The 17738-nt window shown below is 59.7% G+C and overlaps 1 protein-coding gene across 3 annotated transcripts in view; it reads right to left on the reverse strand.

Annotated features, from left to right (window-relative positions):
* PRKCZ (protein kinase C zeta) overlaps positions 1-17738 on the reverse strand; it is an 87238-nt gene that overhangs the window by 26417 nt on the left and 43083 nt on the right. The window contains exon 1 of one of the 3 annotated variants that reach the window (XM_045548724.1): positions 15455-15472. The exons of the other annotated variants lie outside the window; for them this stretch is intronic. The gene's annotated coding sequence lies outside the window, so the exon portion shown is untranslated. Of the gene's footprint in view, positions 1-15454; positions 15473-17738 lie in introns of those variants that run through there. 3 annotated transcript variants of the gene reach the window in all.

Here is a 17738-nt window from a genome sequence, read left to right on the forward strand (position 1 = left end):
GGAAGTCAGGCCCCTCCGGCCGTGGGAGCCCAGGGGGAGCGGCGGCCCAGCCCCCAGCCCCCTTTAGGACCTGGCCCATGGCCTCCAAGGCCCCACAGTGTGGCTGGGGCTGGAAAGAGGCCTGAGTGTCAGCCAGTGACCCCAAGGGTGTCCTGCCGTGGAGGAGACACCCAGACAAGCTCCGGGCCGGGCTGAGACTGAGCCCGTCTCTCACCCGTCCCGGGCTGGGTGGGGTGGGTGGGCTCTGTGGGAGGCACACGCCGCACCCCGGCTCCATCTGCCCCTCGGCTGGGGGGGTCCTGGTGGGCCCCCCACGGGGCTCAGCCCATGACGACGGCACATCCCACCTTGCCCAACTACTTGGGGATGCCCAGCCCATGCCGGTCCCTGCAGGCCTGACTGTCCCTGAGGAGAGAGGGACAAGGGCACAGAGTGGCAGAGGCAGTGGCTGAGGAAGCGGAGTCGGTCAGAGCAGGGACAGACCAGGCCCAATGCTGGCCCGGTGGCTTCTGCTGGGCACGTGTCCTCAGAGTCCAAACGTCCCACCTGGGTATCCTTCCAGTCCAAGCGAAGCCACCAGAAGTAGAGACTCACGGCCAAGGCTCATGAGGGAGGCCAGCAGGACAGACTTATCAGTGGTGGGCGCAGATACGACGCAGGGGCGCAGACGTGACAGGAGGTACAGACATGATGGGATGACTGGTAGGGCACAGACGTGACAGGGGCTGGGACCAACGGCGGTGGCTCATCATCCTGGTCCCTGCCTGGTGAACTGAATTGTGTCCCTCAACTCACACGTGGAAGCCCGAACCCCGGATGCGGCTGTACTTGGAGACAGGTTGCTAAGGAAATGATTAAGGTTAAATGAGGGCACATGGGGGGCCCTGACCCTGCAGCATCAGCGTCCTTGCGAGGAGAGATGCCGGAGCTCCCTCCCTCTGCACCACGTGAGGACACAGCCAGGTGGCAGCATCTGCAGCCCAGAAGAGGCTCCACCAGAACCCCATCGTGCCGGCTCCCGATCTCGGACATGCGGCCCCCAGAACCTGAGAAAATAAATCCCTGTTGTGTGTAAGTCACCAGCCCACGGCCCCTTGTCATTGTCACAGCAGCAGGAATGGACTCAGACGCCGTCTCACACCACAGATACGCCTGGACCTCAGAAAACACGGATGTGAACGTGAGCAGCAAAATGACAACAAAATTAGAAAAAAATACGGGAGAAAACCTTAACTCTCCCCTGAGGGGGGAATTCTGAGGCAGGAAAAGCACAAGCCAAGAAGGAGGAGACAGACATGAGGACAGTGAAATGGAGACTCGGCCACAGCGAGGCCACATGAGCCGCACACTCTCTGTCGCCCGTGCACCCTCGAGGGGCAACGGTTCAGACATCCAGGACGCTGAAGAACCTCCAAGAACCAGCAAGGAAAAAGCCACCGGAATATGAGTGAAACAAGGACAGGCGCCTCCCAGGAGAGAGACGCGGCTGAGAAAGACAAGAAGCCCCTCCGCGTGAGCCATAGGACCAGCCACGAGGTGGCCAGCGCCTCCCACGCCCGAGCGGTTGGCACAAACCAGCCCCCACAACCCCGACCTCAGAGGATGGCGGCACAGACTGGGCTTCTGTTCTCTTAGCTCCGGGGTCCATGGAGCAGCTTCCTCGAAAACTCCCAGTTACCTCAATGGCAGCCACCAAAAACCAAAATCTCAAACTCGGGCCAATTTACTAGAAGGTTCCCCAAGTGCAGGGGGAGCTGGATGCGGCCGGCTAGAGCCCACCCTGTGGGCACCGAGCTTGGGGCCAGGGTGGAGGCCACGGGGACCCGGCTGCCTGCCTCCCGCACGGGCCACGGTGGCGTTTTCAGAATTTGGGTGTCTCCCTGGAGAGCAACAGCCCTGTTTCTGCCCTAAGTGACAGTCAGTGTTGTAGCAGGAAGGCACAGGCGTGCTGAGCCCTGGGGGGGCTCTGGAAGGCCCAGCCCCCGCCCCGCGCTGCCACAGCCAGGGCAGCCTGCGCGCCAGGCCCCGCGTGTCCACCGTCCCCTCTGGAGCAAACGGTCCCACAGGGAAGCCCGACACGCTCCGCCCGCACGGACCTCGCTCCGGCCGGGGTAGGAAGGGCCTGGGCCCTGGGGTCGGGGCTGGTTCGATGCCATGTTCCTGCCCGTGGTCTCACCCCACCACTGCCTGGCCACGGGCGCCCCGACGTGGCAGGCTGTGAGTCGCGGGAACGAGCGTGTGGGCCGCGCTTCTATTTCGCTCAGACTTAACTCCGACAGCCTCAAGGAGCTCTTTGCTTGTCTTTGAAATTCTATAATTAGGATGGTCACAGGAATTCTAATGAGCTCCGTTTCCATGGCAATCTAGCGTTTTGAGCGCTCTGACAAGGCGAAGAAAACACATTTTAAGAACGAAGCTCTGAGCAACAGGCCGTGAAACAGACTAACAGCTTCCCCGGGGCTGAGGAGGGACGTGGGAGGTGCCGGTTCCCGGCAGGGGGTCAGGACAGCGCCCGAGGCCTCGCGTGGTGTGGCCAGTGTGGCACGAGGCCGCACGGCAGTGTGGCCCCGCAGAGCCTGGGACAGGGGACAGGGTGGTCACGCTACACCTGGACAGCCGGACGCCTTCTGTGGTGGCTGAGGTCAGTGACCAGCAAGGACAAGGAGCCAGTGAGGTGTCCTCGGGCAAGGGGTCCCCGGGGAGCCGGGGTGCGCTGTCATCGAGGGTGCAGGCAGAGCAGGCGTTGCCACCCCCAGACTCAGCTTCCTCCCGGGTGGTGACACCCACGGAGTATAAGCCACACCCGTCTCACGGGCTCTGCCCGGCGCCCAGCTGATGCCAGGCCAGCTCAGGCAAGTGTGGTCAAGCAGCGATGGTCAAGAAAGCTGTTTCCAGAGCTGAGATGTCTTAGGACCCACCAAGTGATGCAGACGCAGGGTCTGGGGTCTTGGGTGGGACCCCCAGGTTGCCTGGCTTAGCCTGACAAGCCTTCAACACTGGGCACCCGGCCCCACTGGCCGGGGCTGCTGGGGGACAACGGGAGTGTGAACAGAGCCACAGGGTCCCCGGGAGCCACTGCGGACGCACTGCTCATCGGTATTTACCCAGCGGCGGGTCCGTCCCAGACCCGGCTACGCACACGCAGGGCCTGGGGGGCCCCATGAGAACTGCGTGAAGGGGACTCTGGTCCTCCTGCTCTGCCGGATGGCGCTGGCTGCGTGGGCGCCGGCCCAGTGCTGAGGGCAGGAAGGGGGGCGGGCGGGAAGCTCAGGACCTCAAGGTTAGCCACTGCGGCCGGGGCGAGGCCTGGGGGCAGCCCCTCTCCTGTCGCGGGGACCTTCCCAGACGGCAAGCTCCACCGCCCTGCCCCTCACCACCAATCGTTTCCCAGCAGAAGACGGGGCTTACAATAGGCTATGCTTTTAGAGGTGACTGAAAAGTGACAATGAAATCACTAAAGCAGACCTGGAGGGAGGTTTGGGGAACCCACTGCGGCAGGAAGCGGGTGGCCATGTGGGGCGCGGGTGTCTGATGCAGGCAATGGGCCCCGGATCCCACGGCCACGAGGTGCATGGGAACGTCCCTTGGCAACCGCAGCACCACAAAAGTCCCAGAGAAACAGCGGAAGGACACAGCCAAGGCATGAGTCGGCCAGAACGTGGAGCCAAATTCTGCCGACTTCTGTCCTTTTGTGCCCAGGCGCGTGGGACACACCGACGGGCGGAGACGGCCCTGGGGGAGTGGAGGGCAGGCGGCACCAACACCAGGGTCACTAAACTGCCCAGCGCCGTGAACAGACGGGCGTGAGTGGCCTCCGGAGGGAGGGCCCTGTCCCTGGCATGACACACCAACATGGGGACCGATCGGGTGGTCGCGGCCCTCAGGTGGCCCCGGGAAGGCAGGGCCGGGCGGTGGTGCCAAGCTCAGTGGTGAGGCCTGGGCGGCAGGGCAACACCCCTGCACGACTCTGCGTTGCTGCCTCTGCACCCACCTGACCTTCCGCAGGTGGGCCCAGTGTCCCCCAAACCCGGGGTCGCTCACCTGGGGTTTCAACCAGTCAGACTAGGGCAAAACAGTGGTCTCGTGGCCCAGCCAGTCACGTGGCCGGGATGACCCGAGCAAGCTGGAGACAGGGACCTCCGGGTGCTGCTAACCGCGTGGACACGGCGGGCGGGGGCCCACACCGAGGGTGGCCGAGGGAAGATGGGAGCGAGCCCAGGCCCCCCCCTGGCACTGCCCACCCTGGGCACACCACGGGTGAATTGTCACCTGCAGCCAGAATGGCCTGCTGGCAGCACCTGCACAGCCAAGGCAGAGCCCAGACAGACCCCGGCCACCAGGCTAGACCCCCACAGTCACCAGCGCCGGCAGACTTTTGTTTTAAAGCTGAAATTTTTAAAAGTCTGTAAAACGGGGCCTTGTCCACTGAGGAGAAGTTTCCCCTGTTGAGGAAGCAGGAGTCGTGTCTCTGGGTGTGAGTGGAGGGGCTGAGCGGGGACAGCAGGTGGCAGCACCGACGTCCCACCAAGAATACCCTACAGGACACCTGGGCGCCGCCGCCCCGGCACAGGGGAGGGTCTCCGACCGGGCACCCGCGTGCAGTCGGCCGCGCCACAGCGTCCGGGCGGCGGGGGACGTCCCCGGGCCTCGGCGATCCCACCCTGGGAATTCACCTGCCAGGCACCACCCAGAGCGGCCAAAATGGGCGCGTACGACGTGCTCTGTGAGGTCCCAGCAAAGACGGGGAGAAGTACCCCGCCGCGGCCGTCGGTGGGAGAGCAGTTAGGCAAATCCCGGAACAGCCGCCCGGGAAAGGCAGGGAGCTGCTTCCCGCGGGTGTGAAGCAGCCTGGGCGGCCCCTCTGCACGCAGCAATCCCGGCACGCGGGAGGTGGCCGTGGCCCACGCATGGCCCACACGTGGCCCCGCTGGACGGTGGCCAGGGGCTGCAGGACGGGCCCTGAGCAAAGAGGAGCCAGCCAGAAAACCCGTGTGCTGCGGTTTCACCCACAGGTGAGCCTCTTGCGAACAATCTGATTTACTTTCACAAGGAATTCGGAGGAGGCGAGAGGCACCACAGAGGATGTGTTCAGGATCACGCCACTGAAGTTTTTAAAACGAGAAAAGACTTACGCAAAAAAGGTCTTGGGCTACCTGGGACCCCGGTCGGGAGGTGTGAAAAGCTGTGTGTCCCGTGCAGAGCGACGGCTCACTCTGTGCACCGCGGCCGGCCCGGGCCCAGGGGCAGCGGGAGCCGCCACTCACCTCCTCAAGCCTCGAGCCTCGGGGCCCTCGAGGGTCCCCTCAGAGGCCGTCCCTTTGCCACCAAAGGCTGTTAGTAACCGCGAAGGAAAGTCATCCTAACAGGGTCTTGAGAAGGAATTATCTGACACTATTTCGGCCCTGAGATAGTTTTTATAAAGATACTAATTTGCTGCGATACCAATGAAGTGTTTATGAACCAGCTGAGGGGCAGACCGGTATTTTCACAGCTTCTACGGAAAGATGCATATCAACTTCCCAGAAGTCAAATGCAAATAAATTCACACTTAATGCAGCTCACTGCTATGTGGGGAACTTTCCGGTGTGGTTACATTCACATCAGACGATAACACTTCTCGTCCTAAACAGCAGCACTTCATGATGACAAAAGTCTCGATCAAAACAAAGATATACCAAACCTTAATTCATATGCACCTAACACAGCACAAATACGTGAAGACTAACAAAATTAGAAGGGAAAACAGACAAATCCTCAAAGTTGGAGATGTTTAATATATCTTTCTCGGTATCTGATACAAGAAGCAGATCAAAGAGAAAAAAATATAAAAAGATTCGAACACGACTGACTTGGCCAAACTAAATCAGCACGCGGTGCCGTGCACTGCTCAGCACACGGCTGTTGACCATGCGTGGACGGGCTATTCAGGGGGCCGCGCACTGGGCCGGAAAGTGAGTCTCCGCGATCCCTAAAGGAGACTGGAGATTAAGCAGTATGTTCTCTACCCACGTGCAACAAAGGTAAAATCCAAAACAAAAACGATACCCGAATCATCCCCAAATGTACGGAGATGAAACAATACATAACCCACAGTCAAAGAAGGCAAGCAGAAGTTAAAATATTCTCAACCACGTGATAATGACGTGCGGCAGGTCTAAACCGTGGGACGCAGCAGCTGTTGTGCTCTCGGGAAAATCGGACTTGAAGGGACAAAACAGAAAAGGCTGAGCCACGAGTGACCTGAGCAAACACCTCCACAGACAGGAACAAGAACTGCAAATTCAACCCAAAGAACATACAAGGCAAAAATAATAAAGACAGGAGCAGAGATTAACAGAATAGAAACAAAAACAGAAAAGATCAACAGAGCAAAAAGGTTGGTTATTTTAAAAGACAAATAAATTTGATAACTATCTAGCAAACCCGATAAAAAGCAAAAAGAGAAAAAGACATCACTGGCCAACAGCAGGACTAAGATCACTCCAGATTCTGTAAGGACATTTAAAAAGATAGCAAGATACAAACTCTGTGCATAAAAAAATACAATGACTTAGACTTAAAAAAAAAAAAATCCTTGAAAACCCAATTTTCTAAAGGTGACAAAAGAAGAGATACAAAATCTGAATAGTTGATTTCTATTTAGAAATTGAGCCTGCAATTGAAACAGAACATGCCACAGAAAAAACTCCAGGCTCATTGGGCTTTATTGGTGAATTCTTCCTAATAATTAAGTTAGAAATCTTACATAAAATCTTCCCAAGTTACAAAAAAAAGCTCAATTATCTTAAGGCCAGCATACCTCCAAAGCAAACTCTGACGATGTTACAAAAAAGGGAAAATAACGCCAACCTCTTTCATAAATGTAGTCGCAAAAATACCAAATGAAATATTAGCAGCAAACTGAACCCAGCACAATCTAAAAACGGGTTATGTATGGTGACCGAGCGCACGGAAGGAACACCACGCGGGTTAACGTTTGTAACCCGTCTGCGTAATTCACCGTATTATTACAGGAAGGAGAAAAGTCCTATCATGTCGGTAGACAAAGGAAAAAAGCATTTGGCAAAATTCAATAATGATAAATATCTCCAAGTAGGAGCGAAGCAGAACCTCCTGCCTGTGACGGCGGAGATTCACAAAAGAAGATAATCATTCCGCCAAGGACGTCCTTAGTGGTGACATTCTGAAGGCTCCCCCTGAAATTGGGTGTGAGGGGACGCTGGCTGCCACCACCTCTGCCCCACGTTGTCGGGAACGTGGCCAGTGCCAGGGCAACCAGGCCACAGACGAGGAAGGGCAGAGGCGGAACTGCCACTCGGCGCCACGGCGGCGTCCACGGATAAGCCGGGATCGATATGTGAACTGAACACAGTTGCTGGACAAGAGGTCAATGTAGACCGATTAGTTACATTTCTTTATACATTTCTATAAACAAACAAATAGAAAACCAAATTATAAAAGTGATACTGTTTAAAATAGCATAAAAAATCAAATACCAGGGAATCATTTTAACAAAAAACGCTAGGACCGCTACACAGAAGGTGGCAGAATGTTCCTGAGAGAATTTAAAGAAGGCCTGAATGTTAGATGCACGTTCATGGGCCGGAGGCCTCAATACACAGAGATGCCGATTGTCTCATATTGATCTGTAAATTCAAATGCGATCGGATTTAAAAATCTTCCTGGGGTTTTGGACATGAATGAGCCCATTGTAAATGGCCAATGAACTACTAAGTCAATTTGTATGGAAACGTAACAGGCCAAGAACAGCCGAGAATATCTTGGAGGAAAACAGAACTGGAGAACCTACGACATGAGCTGTTAATGGTGATTATGAGGCTGAAGTCACGGAAACAGTCTGACACGGGGCCACAGAAGGTGGGACAGACAGGTCCGGAAAGCGGCCATGCCCGACCACCAGGGCATAAGACGCAGCGACCACAAAGCAAGATTTCATTTCCGTTCAGCAAAAGACACGTCAATGGAGCGGAAGGCAACCACTGCATGAGGAAAGATATCTGTGACATGTAATCACAGAAACCTCCTAAATACATAAAGAGTGCCCATAAATCAACAAGATGAACAGCTCAATTAAATTTTGAAACTGAGCAAAAGAACAGGCATCTTCGTAAAAGAGGCTCCTAAATAGCCCGACAGCCCTAGCGACAGTGCCCAACCTCAGCAGGAAGCTGGGAAATGCAAGCTAAGGCCACAACCCGACACCACTTTACACCTGCTCCACTGGCAAAAACTAAGAGCTCCGGCGACCCCGCGTGCTGGGAGGGGTGTGGGTCCGAGGAGTTCTCATCCCCCCCCCCGCCGAGGGAGGGCACGTCCCGGCTCCCCAACACAACCCCCCTGGCCCTGGGCACGTGGAGTGTGGACAGTGCCCTGCGTGCTAACGGGACGACCCGCAGCCAGGCCCTGGACGGCTCCAGGCAGGGGCCATTCTCCAGAAAGACCAAGGAACGCCGTGAAGGCTGGAACTTTCAGCCCCCACCCTGCAGGGGAAGGAAGGCTGGAGACCGGGCTGGTCACGCCTGTGCACCGAAGCCGCCACGTGACCCCCGAGTGCCGGGGTCTGGAGAGCTTGTGCTGTGAACACGCCGAGGTGCTGGGAGGGTGGTGTGTCCACTGACAGCGTGGGGGCTCCGCGTGCCCCTGCCCCATGCCCTGCCCCGTGTGTCTCTTCCATTTGGCTGCTCCTGAGTCGTACCCACATGATAACTGGTGATACCAAGTAAAGTGCCCCCGAGTTCTGTGAGCCATTCTAGCAAATTACTGAGCCCAAGGAACGGGCGGTGGGGGGCCCCAGATTCTAGCCAGCTGGTCAGAAGCACAGGTGGCGACCTGGGACTTGCGACTGGCCCCTGCGATGCGGTGGCCTTGTGGGGCTGACCCTTAACCTGTGGGGTCTGTGCTAACGCTGAGCAGTTAACGTCACAACTGGACTGAGTTAGAGCCACGCAGCTGGTGTCAGACCGGCTGCTGGTGAGGAGGAAGCAAGGCTGCTCCGACAGGGTCGGGAAAACGTCTGTAGACCCCACGGAGCTGCTCTCGCACCCAGCACGGGACCCAGCGATTCCACTCCACAGCGTAACCACACGAGGTATGTACATACGTGCAACACAAGGCACACGCGTGTCTACAGCACCCCCATCTGCAGCAGCGAAGCGCTGGAACCCCAATGCCCAGCAGGAGGACGGAGGACACGCAGTTTGCAGTGGATCCGCACGGCAGGACTCTGCGTGGCTCGGGGCAGGACACCCGGGACCGCACCCCACACGCACACGCGGGGAAGCTGCACCAGGGATCGCACCCCACACGCACACGCGGGGAAGCTGCACCAGGGACTGCACCCCACACGCACACGCGGGGAAGCTGCACCAGGGACCACACCCCACACGCACACGCGGGGAAGCTGCACCAGGGACCGCACCCCACACACACACGCAGGGAAGCTGCGCCGCGAGACGCTGACCCAGAGACCGGAACGCGGGTGAACAGCTTGGGATTCCACGACAGGAAGGTCAGAAACAAGCAAACCTATCTGTGTGACAGAGGCCAGAGGGAAGGGCTGTGACAGCCTGGGGCTGTGACCCGCCCTGGGTGATCAATGGGCTGACACGTGGGGTTTGCTTTCTACAAACCCGTGCAGTCGAATGCTCCAGATTTTGTGATTCATGGAGTTGTATTTCAATTAAAAAACGTTGAGAAAGAAAAAGAGGTCAGGGAATGGAGGTACCCGGCTCGTAACGTCACTTCCCTAAAGAGACACGGAAACCCCACGGTCGGGGCTCCATGGTGCCGTCCGCCGCATCCCAACCTGTTCCTCAGCTTGTTTCATTTGCTCTGAGCTTAACTTGTGGGGCCACATTCAGAAGTTCACGCGCTACGTGATTGTTTTTGTAAGTCATTTCAAATAAAACCGCTTCTAAAAAAGAATTAATGTCCCTCATGTTGCTTTTGTGCCCAGTGAAATCGGGCGTTCCCCTATTTCCAGTGGCCCCCACAGCAGACACCTGTGTCAACACGCGCACGGGGCGAACCTGCCCCCGCGCCCCTCCCTCTGCATCCCCCGCGCCACACCCAGTACTGAACAGCCTCACTGTGAAGGCTGAGGGGACGGTCCCCTGACGTCTCTGCGCCCTGAGCATCCCTGACACCCCCCACGTAACCGCACCCTGCGACACCCTCACGCCCCTCGCTGCTCCACAGCCCGCTGGTACAACGAGGCGCCTGCACCTCCTCCCCCCAAGCCAGCCTGGCGCCCCCGACTGTCAGCACCCAACACCGGGGCCGTGGATGGGGTTGGCCGGGCCACTTCCCTCCCTGCCACTTGGAGACTGTCACCCCTCCCTCAAACACTTGGGGACCAGGACCCTTCCCCCGAGCTCAACACCAGTGCTGTGACCTTGCTCCTCCTCAGCCACACCACGGAGCTGCCACCCCTCAGAGCCACCTCCCTCAACGCCTGGACCACGACCACCCTCGTGTCTGCCCTGTCTCACCCCAGCCCCAACGTTCTTCCTGGCATCCGAGCTGCCATCAGCCGTCAGAAACACCATGTTTCACGCATGCTAAAAAAGAAAACAATGTTGCCAACTGAACTGGGATGTGCGCGGCCATCAAGTCGCACCCCCACTTCAGGACACCAGGATGTGAGACACTCGTCCCTGCTTCCCTGAGGCCTCAGCCGCCTGTGCCGCTCTACTGTCCAGAGGAGGGGCCGCGTCCCCAGCACCGGCTGACACCTTGATCCCCCTGCCTGTGTTCGTCTGTCCCTCGACTGGAGGCAAACCCGGGCTGGCCTCCCCCCAGAGCCCACGAGACACATCAGGTGACAGCAGGGTGACGCATTATCTGCAGATCTAGAAGTAGACAACAGGAGAGAAAGTGACAATCGTTGCCAGTCACTGCAGAACGCAGGGATTGGAGGGGAGGGAACGGGGCTGCTGCCTTTTTGTCCTAAGTTTTGTTTTACTTTCACAAACCCTCACCTCAAAAACCATATTCATGGGCTGGCACAGTGGCACATGCCTGTAATCCCAGCTACTCGGGAGGCTGAGGCAGGAGGATCGCTTGAGCCCAGGAGTTGGAGGTTGCAGTGAGCTAGGCTGACGCCACAGCACTCTAGCCTGGGTGACAGAGTGAGACTCTGTCTCAAAGCAAAAACAAAAACATACCCATGAACCAAGGGACCTGCTGATCAGAACCAAGGCCCCTGGAGTGCCCAGCGGGGCCCTGGCCCCCGGGCTGCGGAGCTGCTTTGCTGCAGACCCTCCAGGCGGCCACACCCGAATCTCTGCCGAAGGACCCGGCTGTGGGGATGCCGTCCCTTGCTCACTCCCTAGCGCCTGTCTGCCGACACCTGGGAGCTGGGCTGAGCCAGGCCACACCTGTGCGGACTTCCTGGGGAGGCGCCAGGGGTGGGGTGGGAACGCTCCAGGAGGGTGGGCCTGGACCCCGCGGCAAGGCCCAGGTGGCCACGTCCCCTCCCCCGCCTCTCCCCCCGTGACGGGTCCCTTGCACCCCCCCCCCTTGCAGGCACCTGGGGCTCAGCCTGTCCCAGCCCGTGCGAGGGTCTCCGGCTTAGGCCCCCGACCTGGACTCCCCTTCCCTGGCCGGGGACGGGCTGAGATGGGTGAGTGGCCCAGGGGCACACAGGGCCCAACGGATTCTTGGTGCTGGGCAAGTCTGTTTCCTCCCACGGGTGCGACCAGGAGTCACACGGGCCACTGTGGGCCCCTGGGGAGGTGCCTGGCCGAGGAAGTGGCTGATGCCAGAGCTGCAGAGAGAGGCCAGGTCCTACCGGCTCCGACCAGCTCAGTCCCGGACACTCGGCTGCCGGCCACCAGCGGTGTCTGAGCCTGGGTCCCCGGCTGCTCCCAGACAGAAGGCCCTGGGCTCTCCCCCGCCGCTACCCTGGCAGAAACCCCAACGTCCCTGCAGACTCTGTCTCCTCAACGCCGTGACCAAGTCCCCCAACCCTGCCACTGGTGCCACAGTCTGCGTGGGCTGGTCCTCCCGGCCTGCACGGCTGGTCTGTGAGACGGGGGTGGCAGCCTGGACCTGGCGAGGGGCTGCGAGGAGGCTCAGACACAGGCCCGGCCCCCGGGACACGGCAGCCGGCGTGAGCCACCATCAGCCACGGTGCCGTCGCCGTGGTGGGACTCCCCCATCCCACGGACTCTAGTTGGCCACTCGACTCCACACCAGGCCCGGTGCCCACAGCCGGGTCCCAGCCAGTTGGGGTCCGGTGGTGCTCAGTCAGGTCTGGAGTTTGTGACCAGTGTGTCCAGTGGTCACCGTCACACTTGGTCCTGAGACGGCCCAGGGAGGAGGACGTTGGGCATCGCGGACTCCACTCTACAGATGAGGACAGAGGCGCCCTGGCCCCGCCCCCAGCGCCCTTGTCTGGGACCCTCTGCCACCCTCAGTGCAGGACTCGCCCCAGTGGGGACCGAACCCCCCGACACCAGCCTGCCTGCACGCACCCGTGGTCAGCCCCAGGTCCCACAAATCTGTCCCCTTCCATGGCAAGAGGGACTGTGCAGACTGGATGAAGTTAAAGACCTCAAGATGGGGACGGCGTCCTGGGGTCCCCAGGGGACCCAGTGCGGTCACAGTGTCCTCATAAGAGGGAGACAGGAGGGGCAGAGTCAGGCGAGGAGGACTGAGGCCGGAGGGGTGTGGGACGCGAGCCGGGGTGGCAGGTGGCCGCAGACGTTGGGAAGTAGGGACGCAGACTCCCCGTGGGGCCCCCGGAGGAAGCGCCTGCCCGCGCCTGACTGCAGCCCAGAACAGCCGTGCTGGACCTCCGACCTCGGGAGCTCTGAGTTAATAAATCCGTGTTGTCTTAAGCCACCAAGCGGTGGCAACTTGTCACAGCAGCCACAGACAGCTAATCCACGTCCATCCGCCCAGGAGAGCTGGAAGGGGCAGGGCATGACTTGGGGGCACCCTGCTAATCTCCGTTCACAGTCCTGGGGGCTCGGGAGCTGCCCCTTCCACGGCCACCAGGCAAACTACTTAAGAGTCCTGGGGACATGGCTGGAGACAGACAGGCCCCGGGGGCTGTGTGGGCAGGAGGCTGTTGGTGTCCCTGCTGTCATTCAGGAAGCCACCGTGAGGCAGCCTCCTCCTCATGGCTGGCCCAGGACACACCCAGGTGGCCCCACCATGAGGGTGCAGCGGGTGGCCCGAGCCCCATGTCCCCCATTCACCCAGAGGTGACAAGGATGTAGCCCAGCCTCCAGGAGCCACTGAGGTCACTGCATGGCCCAGGGAGGGGGGTGCCCTCTCTGAGTACCTGGAAAGCACAGACGTGAGCCCACCGCAGCTGGGAAGGGTCTGGCAGGCTTCCTGGAGGAGGTGAGGAAGAGGATGGCGTGAGGGCAGGAGGCAGAGGGGGCATGGAGGGTGGAGGCCTGCAGGCGAGGACGGCCTCGCCACATGCTCGGGGCCAGGCCCCCAAGGGACCGTTGCAGGGACCTGTGTGCGGCGTCTACCTCGACACCTCTGCTCTGAAGCTCTCCCCAAAGCAGAGGTCCTCCGGCCACGTGACGTCTACGGCCACAGAACAGAAGTCTGATGGACTCGCCCGGCACGAGTCCTGCAGTCTGACAGCCCCAGACATGACGTGTTCCTCCCCCGCTGCTGGGCACGAGGGGCACAGCCCTGGCGGAGGGGGATCCGGCAACGCCTAGCACCCCCGTGACCAAGCAGCCCACCTCTAGGAAGCTGTCCCGGAGGAGCCCTGGCAAAACTAAAACGGGAAGCACCTGCAGGCGGTTCTCCGGCGTAGCCGTGGTAGCAGGAGGACCCCGCCAGCCACGGGCAGCCTGAGGGCTCCCCGGGAAGGGCCGTGGGGCAGTGCCGGTGGGGGACCGAGCAGGACGTGGTCCCGGCCCAGTGTCCTTCAGCTGGTAAATGGCACAGCCACACACGGTGCCAGCTGTCAACACTGCAGCCCCACGATGGGTCTCCAGGGCGTTGTGCCGAGTCAAAGAGTCAGTCCCCAAGGGCCACACGCTGCACGACCCTGTTCACAGGACGTTCTCAAAATGCCACAGTCACAGAGGGGGAGGACAGGTTGGAGGCTGTCGGGTGACCCTAAGGCACGGCCTGAGGCAGATGCTGTGGGCGGGTGACGGTTCCACGTGCTGACTGCTACAGGAATCACACCCGTGACAAGGTGACACGGACCCACACACACCGGCCCTTTGTGGGTGGAGACGCGGTGCCAGTTACACTGTCAGAGCCCGGCAGGTGTGAGACCCTGAGCTACTCCGGGCGAGGCACTGGCCTCACTCTTCCTTAACTGAGACGGCTGGGGGATTGGAACCCTGCAACCTGTTTGGCGAAGTTAAGAAATCACGACTGTGTTGACGTTTTCTCCTCTTTTCTGTCTTGGTGATGCCGCTCGGAGAGCCCTTGTCTTCTGGGGTTGCTGGAACGGCTCCGGGCGCCGCAGTATCTGGGACTTGGGGTGGGCGAGGCGGGTGCAGGTTGGCCGGAAGTTGATGAGGGGCTGGTGACGTCTGCAGGGGGCTGCCCCGCCCAATCCTGCTGTGAACGTTTGGCATTTTCATGATAAAGAGTTTCAAACCACCACGAAGCCTATTTCTTTCCTCCGGGTGCCACACCCCGAGCTGCAGCTCCACTTCCTTCCTCGGTGCCAGTCCTGCTCCCCCGGCGCCAGCTCTGGGTGGGGGCTCTGCGTCCATAACCTCCCCTAGGCCAGCGCGGGGTGCAGGGCTGGTCCATGGCGGGGCTCTCGTCTCCCAGGATCCTACGGACCCTCCCAGTGCGGGGAAGGAAAGACCACCTGACCCCACAAGCCACGGGAACGAAGCCCAGGAAAGGAGCCTCCCACGGGATGTGACCGTCACCACAGTCCGAGTCCCTCTACCCTCCTTCCCAGCCCTGCGCCCAGCACACGTGTGTGGCAGCCACGAAGGGCCCCGCCCCCTAAGGACCAGGGAGACCTGCCCAGTCCCCTGGGCAGCCCTGTGCACCCCAGAGGAGGCTGGGAGTGATTCCCGATCCACAACTGCTAACTGTCTCGAGTGACCTGGCCATGCTACCGAGCGCACTCCGGTGGGACCTGGTCTCCTCTCCTCCTCGCAGTTCTCAGCCAGGGGGCTACTTCACCCCAAATCCATTTGGCTTGGACACTTATTTTTAAAACACCCAATGTGACACTCGGCCAAACAACTTCACCCATTCCACTCCCAGACACACCAGGATGATAACTCCACTTTGTCAACAGTGAGCCCTGGGCATTGTCACGACTGCCCCCTGGCCCCCCAGTGCCTTCGGGGTTCGAGCCTCGAGGGGCAGACCAGCTCCTGTGCCATCTGCCTTAGGCCAGCACAGGACGCAATGGCTGCCTCCCTCAACCGAGCCAGTTTAGGAGGACGGTGGTGCCAGGGTGCACGACGACACACACCTTTAAAGCCTCTTTGGCAGGAAATTGCTTCGTTGCCCACCAGACTGGCGCTGTGATCCGAGGTGACTTTCCTCACGAGTGCTGTGCATTCAGGCATCCCGTGAAATAGAATTCAAGTTCAAGTGCACACAGGCTGTCAGGTCGAGAACAAGTGAGTCGGCTGCTGGGGTTGGGCTGCCCGCCGTCCAGGGAATAGAATCGCGCCACCCAGGCCAAATCCTGAAGGCTGCTCTTCTCTCTCAGAGATGGCACCTGCTCACCTGTGCATGCTCGCCTGTCCGTGGGGAACCACCCCCACGCCCCAGGTGCTGTCGCCCCTCTCCCAGAGCTGGACCCCTGCCCCTTCCCCCAACCCTCTGCCAGCCCCGCGTGAGGCCTGGTGGGCAGCAGTGGGCCCCAGGGGCCAGCTCGGCCCATCCTGCCCCTCAGCGCCCGGCAGCCTCTGTGGCATGCCTCGGCCACATGGCTCACTCTTGGCCTCTCCAAGGCGCACCAGCCGCCCTCCTGTCCCAGCCACACTGACCTCCTCTCGGGCTCCAGCATCTGAGCTGTCCCGTGTCAGGGCCTGCACCTGCCCGTCTGGGACGGTCCTCTTCCTTCCCCTCCCGCCTAGACAGGGCCACCCCCTCCCCTTCCCTCCTGCCCCACACCTGGGCAGCTGACGAGAAAGCCCAGATACTTCCTCCTTTGGTGCTGGGGGAGGTTCAACCCCTGCAGGTCCTGGACCCCGGCCCACCCGCCCTCACCCCTAACCACCCCGATCCCCTGAGGTAGCCCCTTTCCTGTCCTCACGCCACTGTTGGGCCAGCTTGGGACCCCTGCCCTGAAAGCCCCATCACGTGAGCAGGAAACCTCCCTTCCCTCAGTGCAAAGACTCCTCAACGCCGACACCTGAACCAAGCGTCGGGCAAGGCTCCAAGGGGTGACCAGAGGTAAAAATGGAACTACTGGGTACACGGTCCAGGGGTGTCTTTAAAGTTGGGGGGCTGCCCTTCACCCCCTTCCTCCCACCGCTGCCTGTAGCGCAGGCCCCAGGGACCCGCGTGCACCCAGGGACGGGGCAGCCGCCCTCCCCCGCTAACCTACTCTGCGACTCGTCTTTCCTTCGAGACGGTCGGCGTCGGGAGGGCAGGAACTGTCTCGCATCTCGGCTCTCGCAGCGGGTCTCACCGAACCCCGTTAACCAGACAGACAGATTTTCACGCATTGACACATTCGGCCTTGTTCTAAGGGGGCCTGTCCCTGAGACAGCAGCCCAGACAACTGTCACAACATCAAACACTTATTGATCACATTGATGGGACTCAAGTGACAGTTGCCCAGCGCGCTGTGAACAGGCAGCTGCGGGCATGTCTCAGACAAGCAGAGCTGGGCGCAGCAGGCGCTGCTGGTGGAGGGGCTCACACGGGCCCAGGGGCACCCCCAGATCCCCTCAGTCACGCGGCTGCTCCTTCACATCCTCATCCTTCCCTGAGAGAAGTGTGGCCCCCCAGGACTGGAGGGGAGGGGGTGCTCGGCCCCCACAGGGCCACATCCGTTCTCCATGACTGGTCCTGGACCCTTTAGTGAGGGGGGGGGGCCCTGAATTTCTAGACTTCTTTTCTACAAAGCTGCAATAAAGTAGAAGAAAAAATACAAGACGTTTCTAAGAATCTCTCATTGCCCAAAATAAAACAAAAACAAAACAAAACAAAAGAAAAAACTTGTAACAGGCCTCAAAAAGCCCACACAAGACCCTGAGGAAAAAACATAAATTTTTAAAAAATCCTGAGGCCGAGCAAAGGGGTGAGTCCAAGTAAGGACCGGGGTCGGGGTTGGGGTCTGGGCAAGGCCGGCCGGGTGCCAGGGCCACCCACCTACTCCGGTCTGTGCCCCTCCTTATGCTGGGGCTGTACAGACGCTGTCGCCTCCACCTGCCGGGTAGGTGGGTGACTAGGGAGGGAGCAGACGGCGCGGAAACCACACTGTGTTTCCAAAGCTCCTTCCTCCCTCCGAAAAGGGCCCCAGGGTCCCACAGACAGTGCTGCGATCCCCATGTAACGTGCATGATTCAGCACCGGCTCGTGTTGCCACCGTTCTGTGTCTACTGTGTATCTGTTGTGTATCTGCTGTGTCTGCTGTGTACCTATTGTGTGTCCACTATCTGCTAATATCCCTGCTGAGTGTCCGCTCTACAGCTGTGAGGTGTCTCTACTACGTGTCTATCACACAGCTGCAATCTGTCTGCTGTGTATCTGTTATAGATACAGTCTGTCTCTGCTGTGTATCCATTATAGAGATACAG

This window comes from Lemur catta, chromosome 3, assembly GCF_020740605.2.
Source record: "Lemur catta isolate mLemCat1 chromosome 3, mLemCat1.pri, whole genome shotgun sequence".
NCBI lineage: Eukaryota > Metazoa > Chordata > Mammalia > Primates > Lemuridae > Lemur > Lemur catta.